The sequence below is a fragment of the Hypanus sabinus genome, chromosome 2 (assembly GCF_030144855.1).
Source record: "Hypanus sabinus isolate sHypSab1 chromosome 2, sHypSab1.hap1, whole genome shotgun sequence".
Classification (NCBI taxonomy): Eukaryota; Metazoa; Chordata; class Chondrichthyes; order Myliobatiformes; family Dasyatidae; genus Hypanus; species Hypanus sabinus.
The window spans coordinates 41,157,020-41,175,210 of NC_082707.1; positions in this window are offsets into that span (position 1 = coordinate 41,157,020).

Below are 18,191 nucleotides of genomic sequence, written 5' to 3' on the forward strand. Positions count from 1 at the left end.
TAGGGTAGAGGCACCAGTTGGCAGGGAAGGGGCGGTCTGTATGATGAGCAAATCTCAAAAGCCTTACTGGATAAAAATACATTTCTGTGTCTGCAAAAATCTGATTATCAAATCTGATCAGTTCAGCTTAATTCTCGGGTGTCAGTGTTTCACTGTCAGCACCATAATATAAAGGTGATAAATCATGGAAATTCTTTTCTTGCTCGTTGAGTAAAGAAGCTTCTTGGAAGATTGAAATGAAATGTTCAAAATGATCACAGGTTAATTTAAAAAAGCAAGTAAGGTACTGGGAAAGGAACAAGACTGAAAGGTAAAGAAGATGTTGCTGAACTTATCTCAAACTGAGATTCAACCACATTTGCTCTTTATTACAGATGGGAGAATGATATAACCATGTTGGAAAGGATTCAATGAATCACAAAATTAATATCAGAACTGAGAGGACATATTTATAAAGAATGTGAAAAGTTTGATGGAGAAGTAAATGTTTCCACTCTGGGGGCGGGGGGGAGGGGGGGTGGAACTTTCATTACAAATGCCCTTCAGTAAGCCAGTCAGGAGAAGCTTCCTTACCAACGAGGTGAGAAAGGGGACTCATCACCATGAACATTTGAGCCAAAGAGCATGGGTGGAAACTAGATGAACGTAGAGGAGGAAGGAATAGAAGTCTGACTGACGTAGTGAAATGAAATATGAAGCAGTTCCTGTGCAATGCAATCACTAGCACAGACCACTTGCTACACTTAGACAGGATGGGCCAAATCACGATCACTTCTTCTGCTAGTTCCAATTGGAATCACTAACATCCAACCACTGAAGCTGAAGTAACCTCCAGACTTCCATTCATACAGAGTGTAATGCTAAGATCCAGGATTTATTGACAGATTTGGACCAATATGTGAATTCACTTTAATGCTGGTCTCTATGTGCAATTACATTGGGATGGAATCTGCCAGCCAGGCCGTGCTGGATGATAGCACAGCCCTGGACTCCTGTGAGGCACTCAGTGCTGCTGGGACTCCTCAGCATTACTCTTGAGCTTCGCCAATTGGATCCAGCTCAGGTCAGAGCTGTTGCAGGGCAGAAACAACGTTGCTTTAACAAGAGTTTTTGGAGGCAAAGGTAAAGCTGAGTTTCTTCTTTAGATAAAAACACAAAATGCTGGCAGAACTCAGCAGGCCAGACAGCATCTATGGGAGGAGGTAGTGACAACGTTTCAGGCCGAAACCCTTCATCAGGGGTGAAGTAACATGGGATGGTCGAGGGGGGATAAGAAGTGGGGGGAGAGATAAAGTAGAGAGCTGGGAAATGATAGGCCGGAGGGAAATGGGCTAGGGGGAAGGTGGAGAATTATGGGAAATAAAAGAGAAAGAAAGGTAGGGCTGGGAGGAGATTATAGTGAGGGGGGAAAAAAGAGACTGAGAACCAGACTAAAATTATAGATAGGGATGGGGGTAAGGGGAGGGCAGGGGTATCAACAGAGGTCTCTGAGTTGAGTGTTTATGCCGGCAGGTAGGAGGCTACCTAGGCAGGAGATAAGGTATTGCTCCATCGACCTGCATGTGGCCTCATCTTGACGGTAGAGGAGGCCATGGACAGACATGTCGGAGTGGGAGTGGTCTGTGGAATTGTGAAGTGTGTGGCCACAGGGAGATCCCGCCACTGCTGGAGGACCGAGCGTTGGTGTTCGGCGAAACGGTCTCCCAGTCTGCGGCGGGTCTCCCCAATGTATAAATGGCCACATCGGGAGCACCGGATACAGTATATCACCACAGGTGACTCGCAGGTGAAGTGGTGCCTCACCTGAAAGGACTGTCTGGGGCCTGGGATGGTGGTGAGGGAAGAAGTGTGGGGGCAGGTGTAGCACTTCTTCCGTTTGCAGGGATGAGTGCCTGGAGGGAGGTTGGTGGGAAGGGATGGGGTGGATGAATGGACAAGGGAGTCATGTAGGGAGCGATCCCTGCGGAAAGCCGAGAATGGGGGGGGAGGGGAAGATGTGGTTGGTGGTGGGATCACGTAGGAGGTGGCGGAAGTTACGGAGGATTATACGTTGGATCTGTAGGCTGGTAGGGTGATAGGTGAGGACCAGGGGGACTCTATCCCTGGTGGGCTGGCGGGGGGATGGGGTGAGGGCAGAGGTGCGTGAAATACGGGAGACGCGATGGAGGGCAGAGTTGATAGTGGATGAAGGGAAGCCCCTTTCTTTAAAAAAGGAAGTCATCTCCTTTGTCCTGGAATGAAAGGTCTCATCCTGAGAGCAGGTGTGCTCCCTACGCGACTCCCTTGTCCATTCATCTCCCCCATCCCTCCCCACCGACCTCCCTCCGGGCACTCATCCCTGCAAACGGAAGAAGTGCTACACCTGCCCCCACACTTCTTCCCTCACCACCATCCCAGGCCCCAGACAGTCCTTACAGGTGAGGTATCACTTCACCTGCGAGTCAACTGGGGTGATATACTGTATCCGGTGCTCCCGATGTGGCCATTTATACATTGGGGAGACCCGCCGCAGACTGGGAGACCGTTTCGCCGAACACCGGCACAGTGGCGGGATCTCCCTTTGGCCACACACTTCAATTCCACAGACTACTCCCACTCCGACATGTCTGTCCATGGCCTCCTCTACCGTCAAGATGAGGCCACATGCAGGTCGATGGAGCAATACCTTATCTCCCACCTAGGTAGCTTCCTGCCTGCCGGCATGAACATCCAACTCACAGACCTCCGTTGATACCCCTGCCCCCCCCCCTTACCCTATCCTTATCTATAATTTTAGTCTGGTTTCCTTTCTTTCTCTTTTATTTCCCATAATTCTCCACCTTCCCCCTAGCCCATTTCCCTCCAGCCTATCACTTCCCAGCTCTCTACTTCATCCCTCCGCCCACTTCTTATCCCCCCTCGACCATCCCATGTTACTTCACTCCTGATAAAGGGTTTTGGCCCGAAATGTTGTCACTACCTCCTCCCATGGATGCTGTCTGGCCTGCTGAGTTCTGCCAGCATTTTGTGTTTTTAATTATTTCTAGCACCTGCAGATTCACTCGTGTTTCTTCTTTAGACATTATTTTGTTCCCTAAGATGGTAATAGATATTGGTAGCTCAGGTTGAGGCATTTGATGTTGGGGTGTTCACTGAGCTTGTTCTGCTTCAAGTGCATGATGCATATGGTGTCCTTGTGTAATTTTAAAACTGAGTATTTGGAAAACTGATTGAAACCTCATGAATGTCGAAAGACCTGGATTGAGAGGAAATGGAGAGGATATTTTCAATCGTGGGAGAGTCTAGAACCAGACTACAACAGAGACGAGGAAGCATTTCTTTAGCCAGAGGATGGTGAATCAGTGGTATTCATGGCTGTGGAGGCCAAGTCATTGAGTATGTCTAAAATGAAGGTTGATAGGTTGTTGATTAGTAAGTGTCAAAGGTTGCAGAAAGGAGGCAGGAGAATGGGTTTGAGGTGGAAAATAAATCAGCCATGATTGAACGGCGGAGCAAATTTGATGGGCCAAATCATCTAATTCTGCTCCTTGGTCTTATAGCCTAAATGAAGTTGCATGTCAGAAATACCTAACAATGATTACAGTCAGTCAGAGGATACCAATGGATTTTGGAAGCTGAGCATCACCTGAGGCCCAAAAACCATTCCGATCATTCCACTGGACTGCAGAGTATGGACCATGATAGGCCACCCGCATCTGGTGCAGGGTGGAACACAGATGAACACTCAGGATGGATAAACTGTGAAAAATTGTGAAAAACAGCTGACAGACACGGAGAGCAGCAACTTATATTTTTAAAACTCACTCCAACTCCATAGCAAAATGTCCCAAAGCACTTCTCAGAAGAGTTCTCAAATATAATTTGATACTGCCACCTGAGAGGCTAATGGAACAGGTAAACAAAAGCTTCCTCAAAAAAGATTAGCTTTTAAGGAGTTCCTTTGAAGCAGAGAGAAGAATTGAGACCTGTAGTGTTTAATGAGACAATAAAGGTGAAATACAGTTGTTTATGATTGTGTGTGAAAATCGATAAAATGCAAAAGGCCAGAATTACTGGAATGTAGTCAAGCAGAAACCCTCTTATTATGATGAGATCATGTCATTGGATTAGTAGCCACAATATCAGATATGTTTCCGTAGGTTTGCTAAAGACACTTTCAGAGCTAAAGACTCAGTAATTCCCAAGTTTAAGAATTAAATCTCCCCATAGCTGGTTGGGGTCTCCCATGTGTTTCAATTGGATCTTTTCCTCTGAATGCCGAGTAAGCATTTTACAACCTCACAGAGCACACCCATATGGTACATATCTTATTTGGCCTGTTCTCCAGTGGCATGGTTAGTAGAGCTTCTGCCTCAGAATTTCAGTGACTTCAGTTCAATCCTGACCTCTGGTGCTGTCTGTGCATCTGTTCTCTTTCCATGCTCTAAAGGCATGTAGTTTGATGGGTTATTTGGCCGTTATTGATTCTCCAGTTCACCTTGGGCAGATGAAGGGAATGTGAGGAGAATAAAATTAGATTATTGTAGAAGTAATGTAAATAAGCAGATGATGTTCAGTGCAGACTTGATGATCCAAAGAGTTTGCAACAATGTGTTTATGACTCTATATCTCAGAAAATGGAATTGAAAAGCATACCCAAATTCTTCCCACATTATCATCTTACTATTAATCTACGGAAATAATTCCAGACAATGTTCATTTATAATAAGTGTGTCGCAAGGATATTAGAAGATAAAATGCTTTTACCATGGTGACTTCAGAGGATAGATATCATAATGAATTGGGTAAGCAAATGAAGTGGAATATAAAAGGCTGTAGGGAAATGGCATTAATAGTGTCTTGTAAAGGCATCACAGGCAAATACTCAAAACACCAAATTTCTGCACTGCTATTTCTATGGATACAGAATTACAGTATGCCTTGTGAGATGGCATTTGTTCTCCCTATATTAGTGTCGGAGGCTTTTGGATAATATTTCCCAAACAGTTTGAGTTTATCTATCAACCTCCTGCTTCTGTTGTACAGGTCTGTAGAGTTGTTTCCCCATTGATTCAGACATAATGTAACTCTATCTAGTTAGTTACACAGGCCCATTGTCAACACTGACAGATGGCCATTTCCAACCCTTACTACAGGCATGCTTTCTATTCTATTGTACTGAGATGAGGGATGCGGGTAGGAGCAACTTAATGAACAAGATATGTGTTCATGATCTTTTCTGATTCTATAGTGGGAGGCCAATTACAAAAGGGGGAAATCTCTCACACTGTTAACTTAAAGGTTTAATCATCCAACATGTTCCCTATCTTTGAAAACACAGCTAACCCTATTCTTGAACCAACATGTACTATTAGTCAGGGGTTTAGCATGTTTGGAGATGGAATTGATGTCTGAATATGGCCCACACGCATGCAATGCATTGTTTTCTTAGTTCACTGTAGACTTGTTTACAGAAGCAATTTGAATCTGAAGTTATCTAATACCTGTTGCGGCATTTCTTTTGGATAATCTTTCACTGAGGAGCAATCATATCTACTGTCAGACCCAATTTATTTATGCAGACTTAACAGCGTCTGTCACTTGATCTACCCACAGCTCACTAATGAGGGATATTACAGGTAGCCCTTAATTCACTTAGGCACCGATCTTCTGTATAAGGAGAGTGAATAGATTTGTTAATTTATCTTTTTGTAATCTCCACAGAAGGTCATCCTGAGAGGGCAAAGGCAATCCCATGTGAAATTATAGATACTATTGTATGCACAGCAGCTGTGGTGGAGTTTGCATGCATTACTTCCTACAAGGCAAAGCCTAACAGTATAAATGGGAGTAATGCTCCACTTCCCAGTAAGCTTAACACCTTGTATGTATGCTTTGAAAAGGATAATAACACCACACCCATGTAAATTCCCACTGCATCCCGTGACACTGTGATCTCTGTCTTGGAGGCTGATGTCAGAGCATCTTTGGGAGGGTGAAGGCAGTCCAGGTATCCGGCTCCAGTGATGTATCTGGCCTAGTACTCAAAAGCTGTGCTGACTAACTCAAAGACATCTTCAACCTCTCACTGCTGTGTCTGGGGTTCCCATCTACTTCAACAAGGCAATAATCATAATGCCAATACCCAAGAAGAGGGTGATCTGCCTCAATGACTATCAAGCGGTACCACTCACGGAACAGATTTGAGAGGTAGGTTACGGCTAGAACTCCTGCCTGAGCAACAACCTGAATTCACTGCAATTCACCTACCACTGCAAAAATTCAACAGCAAGCAGAATCTCTGCTTTGGAGCACCTAGACTATGGCAAAAGGTATAAAAGGGTCTTTTTTTAATTACAACTCAGCACTCAATGCCACAGTCATACCTTCAGTATTATTCACCAAGCTTTTAAATGTGCCTCACTCTGTAACAGGATCCTTGACTTCCTCATCAAGAGACCACAGTTAGTACAGATTGGTGATAATGTCCTCTTGCTGCTGACAGTTAACACAAGTGCTCCTCAAGTATGTGTGCTTAGTCCACTGATCTACCCTCTCTACACTCATAACTATGTGGCTAAGAACAACTGCAATGACATTTATTCATTTTCAAATGACTCCACTGTTGATAAAACTTCAGATGGCAATGAGGAGCTGTACAGGAGTGAGATAGATTGGCTGTTTGAGTGGTGTTGCAACAACAAATTTGCACTCAACATCAGCAAGACCAGGGAATTGGTGACTTCAGGAAGGGGAAATCTGGAGGAGACACGTCAGTCCTCATTGATGGATCAGTGATGGAAAGGGTGAGTAGCATCAATATCTTGGAGGATGTATCCTGAGCTCAACACACTGATAAAAGCTCAAAGAAGGTATGCCAAGATCTCTACTTTGTTAGGAGTTTGAAGAGATTTAGTATATTACTAAAGACTCTTACAGATTTGTATAGAATCAGTACTTCCCAGAATAGGTGATATTGCTGCTCCTGGGGTGGTGGGGGTTTCTAAGGGGTGATAAAGATAAAGGAGGCAGGAGGCATTCAGTAGCAAGGGAGGTAGCTGAGGGATTACAGGCTTAATTTAAGAAATGCATTATTTATTTTCCTCAGTGCCTCATTATTGATTACAATGATCTATTGCTGCTTAAAACTGATGGAAACAGCACAGTTTGTGGTTGGAAGTGCCCAAGGAGTCACTTTGGAGGAAGTGCAGGTGTAGATCAGGATTACAAGTGTGTTTAAGGAAATGGGGTTTTAAACTCCCTATACCGATGACCTTGCTGGCGAACGTGCAGTCTTTGGTGAATAAAATTGATGATCTCAGAGCCAGGGTGCTGAATCAGAGGACCGTGTGTGTCCTTTGTTTCACGGAATCCTGGTTAACCCCTTCTGTACCGGATGCAGACGTTCAGATTGATGGGTTTACTAAACACCATCAGGATAGATCTATAGAGTCTCTCAAAAGCAGAGGTGGAGGAGTATACCTCATGATCAACTCTTCTTGGTGCACAAATATGTCAGTGCTGTCCCAATTCTGCTCACCAGACCTGGAATATCTAGCAGTAAAAGGTCATCCTTTTTACCTACTGCGGGAGTTCTCTGGGGTCATTCTGGTAGCAGTTTACCTTCCACCTCAGGCCAATGTCAAAGAGGCTTTAGGTGATCTGAGTAATGGGATCAACATGCACGAAACAGCGCACCCTAACAGCCTTCACCATCATTTTGAGTGCTTTTAACAAGGCCAGTCTGAAAAAATCACTAAGCAATTACCATCAACCGATCACTTGCAATACCAGAGGAACCAACACACTGGGCCATGATATACCACCATCAGGAATACCTACCGTGCTATTCCATGCCCTCACTTCGGGAAGTCTGATCATGTAGCTGCACTCCTACTCCCCGAGTATAGGCACAGATTGAAGACTGCAGCATCAGTAGTGAGGACCAAGAAGGTTTGGACAAGGGAAGCACAGGAATGCCTACAGGACTGCTTTGAATCGGTAAACTGGACTGTATGTAAGGATTCATCTTTGAATCTGGATGAGTACGCTGCAGTTGTTACCAACTTCATTAAAACCTGTGTGGATGAGTGTGTGCCTACAAAGACTTACTGTACATTCCCAAACCAAAAGCCGTGGATGAACCAGGAGGTACGTAGTCTGCTGAAGGCTAGATCTGTGGCATTGAAGTCTGGTGACCCAGGCCTGTACCAGAAAACCAGGTATGATTTGCAGAGGGCTATTTCAAGGGTGAAAAGACAATTTTGAACGAGGCGATATCAGATGCATGGCAACTCTGGCAGGATCTGCAAGACGTTACTTCCTACAAAGCGAAACCCAATAGTATGAATGGCAGCTATGCTTCACTACCAGATGAACTCAATGCATTCTATGCACGTTTTGAAAGGGAGGGTATAACTACAGCTGTGAAGATCCCTGCTGCACCTGATGACCCTGTAATCTCCATCTCAGAGGCCGATGTTTTGACTGTCTTTAAAGAAAGTGAACCCTCCCAAGGTGGAAGGTCCTGATGAGGCTCTGAAAATCTGTGCCAACCAACTAGCAGGAGTATTCAAGGATATTTTCAACCTCTCACTGCTACGGGCAGAAGTTCTCACTTGCTTCAAAAAGGCAGCAATTATACCAATGCCTAAGAAGAATAATGTGAGCTGCCTTAATGACTATCACCCAGTAGCACTCACATTGACAGTGATGAAATGCTTTGAGAGGTTGGTTATAACTAGACTGAACTCCTGCCTCAACAAGGATCTGGACCCATTGCAATTGCTATTGCCACAATAGCTTAATGGAAGGTGCAATGTCAATGGCTCTCCACACGGCTTTAGACCACCTGGACAACATAAACACCTACATCAGGATGCAGTTCATCAACTATAACTCAGCATTTAATACCATCAGTACCACAATCCTGATTGAGAAGTTGCAGAACCTTGGCCTCTGTACCTCCCTCTGCAATTGGATCCTCCACTTCCTAACTGGAAGACCACAGTCTGTGCGGATTGGTGATAACATTCCTCCTCACTGATGATCAGCACTGGCGCAACTCAGGGGTGTGTGCTTAGCCCACTGCTCTATTCTGTATATACACATGACTGTGTGGTTAGGCATAGATCAAATATCAGCTATAAATATGATGATGATATTATCATTGTTGGTAGAATCTCAGATGGTGACGAGAGGGCGTACAGGAGTGAGATATGATAACTCGTGAAATGGTGCTGCAGCAACAACCTGGCACTCAACGTCAGTAAGACGAAAGAGCTGATTGTGGACTTCAGGAAGGGTAAGACGAAGGAACGCATACCAATCCTCATAGAGGGATCAGAAGTGGAAAGAGTGAGCAGCTTCAAGTTTCTGGGTGTTAAGATCTCTGAGGATCTAATCTGGTCCCAACATATCGATGTAGTTATAAAGAAGGCAAGACAGCGGCTATACTTTTTTAGGAGTTTGAAGAGATTTAGCATGTCGACAAATACACTCAAAAACTTCTATAGTTGTACCGTGGAGAGCATTCTGACAGGCTGCCTCACTGTCTGGTATGGAGAGGTTACTGCACAGACCGAAAGAAGCTGCAGACAGTTGTAACCTTAGTCATCTCCATCTTGGACCCTAGCCTACAAAGTACCCAGGACATCTTCAGGGAGCAGTGTCTCAGAAAGGCATCGTCCATTATTAAGGACCTCCAACACCCAGGGCATGCCCTTTTCTCATTGTTGCCATCAATTAGGAGATACAGAAGCCTGAAAGTACACACTCAGCGATTCAGGAACAGCTGCTTCCCCTCCGCCATCATATTCCTAAATGGACATTGAAGCTTTGGACACTACCTCACTTTTTTAATATACAGTATTTCTGTTTTTGCACTTTTTAAAAATCTATTCAATATACATAATTGATTTACTTATTATTATGTTTTGTTTTATTTATTTTTCTCTCTCTGCTAGATTATGCATTGCATTGAATTGCTGCTGCTAAGTTAACAACTTTTACGCCACATGCTGGTGATAATAAACCTGATTTTGATCACGTAATCATCTCATCTCTTGCTAAGACATTGTTTTCTGAGACTTCGCTTGAAGCATGTTTGAAAGTAATGTGACCCTTCTGATTTGGCATATCATGAGAAATATGAACTGAAGAAATCATGGTATTTCTGTCCATTATTGCCATTCACTAATGTAGTACAGTGTTAGCTAATACATTTCACATACTCTATTCATGCAGTAATGCAGTTCCTGTGAATTAAGATATGGCACTCAATGGGGAAACATTCAGAATCTGCACTTTCAAATGGTCTTGACCGCATTCCTCTAGCCCACAGCCCAACCAACATTTTGCTGTCCCACTTCATGTGCCCTCAGGTAGAAAGTCAGGTTTAGCCTGAGCTTTGACATCATAATTTTCCCCTTTAATGATCACAATGTTGAGGTTGTAATTAATCTGTAATGAAAATGACAGAAGCAGACCAAAGCAAAATGAAGTGTAGGCAGAGTATCTGAAATATGGATTTGTATCAGCACCAAGCAACCAATGTGTCTGTTGTGTGAAAAAAATTTTCATATGTGGCAATGAAACTGTCAAGGCTCCTTGAATATTTGAAGAGAATACACTCTAATAAAGCAAGCAAGAACTTGGTTCATTTTCAGTTACTTTGTGAAAATTTTCAGAAATGGAAAACAGTTCAAAACGTGTTTGCCAGCACTTCACAATAAAACACTGATGGTTTACATTTTTCACATATTTCATTGCCCATTGCTAAATCTGGCAAGTCCTATATGATTGGAGAAGAACTGATTCTGCCAGTAGTAAGGGAGGTTCTAAGCGTGGTTTTGCTTAAATCACCAGGCCAAGCAATTTCCCCTCAGTGACAACTCTTTTCAAAGACGAATAGATGAAATGTCTGAGGTTGTGGAAGATTCTTAGTGCAACATTCATAGGACAACAGAATTTGCTCTATAGTTAGATGAGTCAATGTTGCCAGAATGAATCTATTCTTCTTGGTTGCACTAAGTGTCTTCATAAAACATAAAAGCATAGTTCAAAAGTTGTTATTTTCAAGGGGACGAGAAACAGATATGAAGGGGGAGTTGATATTTTGGCTTGTTAAGCAAATTTTCAAAGAGAAGGACATTCCGCTAACCATTCAACATTCTTGAATGTACCCAACATACTGTATTTACAGGCAACATGAGTGAATCTGCAGATGCTGGAAATAAATAAAAACACGAAATGCTGGCGGAACTCAGCAGGCCAGACAGCATCAATGGCAGGAGGTAGTGATGACGTTTTGGGCCGAAACTGTGTTTACAATTCACTCTGTAATTCACATACAACATGGTGTTACAAAGAAAGAGATCGGCTTCACAAATCATTAAATACCGTTATCACAACAGTAAATAAAATGAAGTCCCATGGTCTCAATTCTTGACTATTTTTGAGAGTTATGTATTGAGAATGATGAACAGTTTCGAATGGTTGCTGTTGCACACAGAAGTCAGGTGGCTCTCAAAAGGATATTGTCAGAGATGTTTTTAAAAGCTTTATGAAACTTAAAATTCTTTGAAGATTTGAATGCTTTGTTCAGTAATCAACACAAGAATATTGGGCATGACATTATTTGCAAAATTTAATTAAATCAGTCTTCAATTGCAAGGAAATGATGTGAATATTATCAAAGTCAAATCAGTTATCTCCACATTTCTGTCCACGTTGACCCTGTTTAAGTGCAACATTGGCCATTGCAGCCTTTTCCAATTTCCAAACCTTCCTGAGTTGGAAGAGAAAGAAAGGATATCAGATGATGATCTTCAATTGTACTGTGTCCATCAGCTACATAAAACAATGTCAGAAAGATTTCAGGATCCATTCAGAATTCCAGAATGTGTATTAAATCTATTCCTGTACACTTGTAATGTGGAATTAACAGGAACTATGGTGGAAGCACTGACCTTGCTACAAGATGACTGAGGTGAAGCCGAGGCTCAAAATATCATATGAGGGCTTTTGGTTGCAGAAGGAAATCTCAGAACACCATCCTGCACTGTGGGGGGGGTGGTGGTGGTTGGGGGAGTCAAGATGTTCTTTATTGCCTTCCCAATATCATATTTAGTGGAACACAGATTCAGTACCATCACCCAGCTTCTCTCAAAGCAATGAACCAAACAGCAAATTACAGAACGTGGGGATCTGGCTCCTTCTGAGTGACATTCGGCCTGACCTTGTGAAGTTGATATCACTGCTCCAAGCCCATCCATCTCCTTGAAAGATGAAAAAGCAGTGAATAGTTAGACAACTAATATATGTTCTAAAATTGTTGATGAAAATTGTTTTACTGTAATATATAAGTTATTTTATTTGTAGCTTTAAATAGATTTGAATAAATTTTAGAATTATTTGTAACTTTATTTGTACTTCGAATTTGCAGTTCCTATTTTCTTTCATCGTGCATCACAACTCAAAATTCTTTATAGTCTTTATGTAATGACTGGGAAGGGAGAGGCGGGTGCTAGGGTTGTGGTCTGGAAGCCAAGGGGGTGGTAACCCAAGTAAGTTTGGGAACCGCTGTTAGAGCTGAATACTAAGTTTATTCTGTTGAGAATACAATTACAAAAGAACTAGTGTCTACCTGTTTACAATGTCATTCTGGAAAAGAAAACTCCCAGTTAGAAAGTGCAAGTCCTAAACTGTGGCACCTCCTATGAATACAGGAAATCTTGTCTGAAAACAAAGAAAAAGAAGCCATCAAGATCAGATAATACCTGCTTTAACAAAGGCCGTACAGAAATTAAGAGATGTAGGCAGGCAGCATTCAGAAGAAACCAGCAAATTCACAGCTAGATGAGTTCAAAATGAAAAAAAAGGAAAACCTGCTCTGAATTCTACCCTGGAGGAAGAGGGGAATGTTGGGCATGATGTTCTTTTAGCTGGATTGCTGAGGCATTCAATTTTAAGAAAACAAGAGAGCAGGTTACTGAAAATTATCCAATATTACATCTAAATCCACCAAGTAATCCTTACTTTTATTTATCCTGCCATTTATCTAAATGCCAAATAGTACATAATGTTAACAGGACTTTGCTTTTTACAGTAGGGTTATCTGTTGTGATGCTGAACTCCTTTCACAGCTGCAGATTAATTTAGATTACATTTTTGGGGTTCTGCACTAACTGCTCTCAGAACAATTGGAGTCATTTATTTTAGTTTATCTGCAATCTGTAGTCTGGGCTGCAGTATTGAGGAAATACAGACTGACAACTGCTCTGCCCATGACAGCAAGAAACTGCAGGGTCTTGTGCACGTAGCTCAGCACATCACGGAAACCAGAAACCCTCCGCAGACTCTGTCTACACTTCTTGTTGCCTCAGTAAAGCAGCTAGCACCCACCCCAGACATTCTTTATTCTTCTCCTTCCCATTGGATAGAAAACACAAAAGTGAAAAGCACTCATCATCAGGCTCAAGGGCCGTTTCTAACTCACTGTTAAAAGACTGTTGAATAGATCCCTTGAATGATAAAATGTTGACCTCACTGTCTAATTCATTGCGACATTACTGTATTGCTGTACTGCACTTTCTCTGCACTGTCACTCTCCGTTCTGCACTCTCTTGTACTCCCGCAATGCACTGTTGTAATGAATTGATCCATGAATGTTCTGCAAGACAAGTTTTTCATAGTACCTCAGTAGATATGACAATAATAAACCAAATTACCGATTTATTTACCAGTTTTCAGCTTGGCATTCTCAAATGATGTTTTGCAGGTTTTCACAGCTGTCAGCAATGACCCCAGAGGTGCAATCATTGCCAGCTCCTAAAAAAGAGAAAATCATAATGTAACCAATTGCTGCAGGAGTGTATTGTGAATGAATAAATTAATGTCTTAATAGAGACCTGCTAGGGGTATCACCAGGCATGGTTGGCTGAAAGCTTTCAGAGGTTCGAATAGAGCATAAGTGCATTCTTTGAATGCCTGCACTTTGGGATAGTTTCAAGCAAATACGCTTGCTTGTTTGGCTTGATCTTTTGAGCTAAAAAAAGTAAATAAACTTTTACATCCTTGAGTCTCAAATTTTAAAGATTCTCCAATGAAGCAGTGAACAACAAACTTTGATATATGGTGGAAGTCATCAACAGCAGTTTGGAATAATCTTGAGGCCAGGAAACTGAGAGTGACCATTTTCCTGACCTGATGGACAAAGTAGTCAAGGTGCTCTTGTTAAGGTTTGCAGGTCACAGATCTTTTTGTTCAATTTGAGTATTGATTTTTTAGTAGCGTATTTCAGGGGAAGTGGAGTTTGTAAAAGCTTAATGCTCTGTGAATAACTTTTGGACTCATTATACTGTAGATGAACTACTGTTGATGCCTTTAAGAGAATTACATGCTGGAAAAAGGGAAGAAAAAAATTCCTGTCAAAATTTCAAAAGGTAAATTTCCCTAAAGATACCAAGACACCCAGAAATGTGTGCAAGATTGCTCTGTTCCAGATTAATTTTGAGTACAATATTTTGAACATTCATTTGATTTAAAATATTGATCACTCTGAGAGGGGGAAAGTAAACAAAGATCAGAAAAGTTTACATTACTGATAAACAATTGCATTGTAAAACATTTGTCCACCTTCAGTTACAGCATACTGCAGCTTTAACATATAATCCATATCCTAATATGCCAAACTCTACTCTCCAAACAATCCTCCATGAACTACCCTATTTGGCTCCCATTTCTTCAATAGTTTTAAGTAATTGGGTTCATATATTTTTTAAGCTTCATCCTTTCTTATTCCTTGATCTTTTCTAGTCCTATAACCTGATGACTCCAGGCCCTAGAATGCCTGTTTTCTTTTCCTCCCAAATGGCAGTTATATCTTCAGTACTTTGTCCTACTCTCCTAAACTCCCTAGCAAAATAGATCTGTTTTCCTTCTTAAAGTCCACTGCTTTGGCAAATTATTTATTCACTATGCCCAGAAGTTCTTTATGGAGCTTATAATCTAAGAATGCTTCTGTGAAGAGGCTTGAGATATTTTTTTCTACTTTTGAGTAATTTATGAATTAAATATGCCTTTTAGCAAAGTTCTCTTTCTGAAACATCAGGGATGTTTAACATTCTTCCTTCAGTCCCCTCATTAAGAAGGTACACTAGCTGTGATTCCTGACTTTGGTGCTGACAACAGCCTCCATAGTATTCATGCTTTTTAAAAACACAACTGAGTTAGTTAAGTCATCGCAGGGCTGTGCCTCGCAGCACCTTATCTTTAATTATTCACAATCAGAGAAGGATCAAAGACTTTACAATAGTGTAGTTGCAAGATACTTTTGATTGCTTCAACAGTGAATAAATGGCTTATAATTTACGATCTGAAGAGAAAATATCATTAGTCTGTAATTATTTGGAGACCCTTTACCACATGTGCAACTCTGACATATTACAAAATTCAAGAAAGTACAGGATATGCTTCTTGTATAGAAGCTGTAGTTGGATTGTACATGGTATGTGATGTACAGTTCTGAGTACCAAATGTATTGAAAGGATATACTTATCTTGGTGAGTGCAAGATAGCTGGAATCCAAGGATTCAATCATTAACCGAAGTTATTCAAACTGGGGTAATACCTACTTGGAAGGTCCTTGGGTGATTTGTCTGTTGTAAAATTAACAATGGAAGAATAAAAAAATGGTTGGTTTAAGCCTTTAGGGCTACCATTTTTACAAAAAAAATTGAGCCTCGTCTTTCAGTGGTGCAAAACAGTGATTAGTAGAAGCAGGATCTATTTTCTGTAAGAACCATAATAGGTTATTGTTGATAAAAGGTCATTGTTATTCTTGAGGTGGAGGTGAATATTTGTCAACCAAGATTATTAAGAATTATGGGGGAAAGGTAGATATCACTGTTGACCACAGTTAAACTATGATTTCATCTAAGATTAGAAGAATCCTAAAGCATGAATGGTCCATACCTGCCTCCATGTTTGTAAAAAAAGAATAAAGAAATGGTTTATCTTACAGATATTTTCTGTAACATATTGATAAGAAAAAAATTCCATTCCTGAGCTGTAACAATAACATACAAAATGATAAATTGTCTTCAGGATAGTAGTGCATGAGTCTCTGGGTGAAAAGTAAATTTGATATTTAGATATTATTATTTTGCCAGCTCAAACAATGAACAGGATTCTGAAGTGATACTGAGGTATGGCTCTTTGTATTTCAGATGGAAAAATGAAAAGATTTTGGGTAAAAATGAATGGGTTTTAGGCCCCTTACAAAATTCCTGAACATGATCAAGGGACTATCAAGGAGGATTTGACAGATATCATAAATATATCACTCTCCATTGTTGATGGAGATGATGGGATGAGTGCATAAAAACTGGGGTAATCACATTTATCCCTGATCGCCTTTTTTTGTCCTAAGTATATAATTTAATATTTGTTCATGTCTTGGTTGATTACTTCTGTTCACATGCATTGGATTCAATATTTATGAATACTGAAACATATTTGCAGTGGATGACCAAATTACAAAATAACAAAATGTAGTGTGTTGCAAAAATATCCCCTATTCACAATTTATAGATTCGTCTTTGGAGTAAGTAAATTGAATAACATATTTTAATGATATAAATTCCAGTTTGTGTAAAATAGAGCATTATGCAATGCAGGCTATAAAGTGTGAAAAAATTGTTTCGGAAGAGTCATCATTTATTTTGTATTTAGAGAAACGACTCTGAATATCCGTTTGGCAAATGAACAAGAGAAAGATAATGAAGAATAATTAATCAGTCTGTAGCCATGGAACAGTTGAGATATAGACCATTTAAATGCTGAGTTATTCTGTGGTGATGTTGCAGACTAGGATAGAGGTAATAATGAATATTGTCAGATGTTTAAAATATTCTACATATATTTAGTATTCCATAAAACTGACTAAATTTTGTACCTCTACGTCAGGAATATTTTTTGCCTGCATAGAACTTCCATTCAGCTAATATTTAATTTATTTTATTTATAACCTTGCCATACAATTTATTAGAATGTGATATTTTATATTAAGGTAATTACTGTAACGTGGTGTCCATTCTCAGACCTCCTTTCCTATGCCATTCAAAACGACATCTTATCCAATGATCACAGCCTATCTGACATCTCACAGTTCATTTGCAACACAATGGCAAATGCCAAGGTGTCATTTGCTTGTATTTTCTCGTTAAATCTCTTCACTCCGCTGCTTTATTTGCCACACTTGAAATGCACAAACATAACTCAAAATATTACACACCATAGTTTTCAAAAAGCAATGATCAAAATCAAATTCATGCAAAACTGCATTTGGAAGCAGAGAAAATAAAATACTTACAATTAACTAAATTAATTTCTATAAAATATATTTCTTAAAAGGGTTCAAATGATTTATGAATGGTACTAGGTCAAGGAAAATCAAACAAATTTATATCAGCTCTTTTTGAGGTGGAGTAAGTATAACTTGTAGAAAGCTAAAATTATCTGCTGAAGTTCTGGTGGGAGTAGTCCATTTACTCTCTCCTATTTTTTACCATTCAATTAGATCATAACTGATCTGTGACCTGCTCTACACACTGATTATTTTCTATATATGCCAAAATTTTAGTAATGCTGATGAACAAGAAAATTATAGCAGTATATAATGTGACATCAAAGAAGAATGTTTCAGTCAAGGTAACAATGAGGCTGGCCAAAGAACAGATATGACCAGTTCTGATACAAACAGAAAAAAAGAACAAGTTACCTAATGTTGGAGACTTCAATATGGTGACTGGAAGGCTGCAACACACACAGATGGAAGATAATGTGATATTCCTCAAGTTTGCAGGAGGTCTCACTATAAGAATTTGGTTAATAGGGCTCTCAATTTTGAATGCACATCAACTGGGTGGCAAATATACAGTTATGTTCCAACAGTGAAAATGGCCATCTGAGTCACATTGCAATTCTGTTTCCTTAAACCTAATCTGGCTGTTTGATTTGCCATTTAAATGCATTGAATGATGTCAATTTGCTGTAGTTATTAAATTGACAATGGCACACAAAGTTTGGTCTTGTCCATTCCAATCTAAATAATAATACTTTAATGATAAGTACAGGTAACTTCCAAACATTTTCTCTGACACTGAGAATTAACTATTCACTGCAACAAACAGACTGCTGTAGCAACTTAA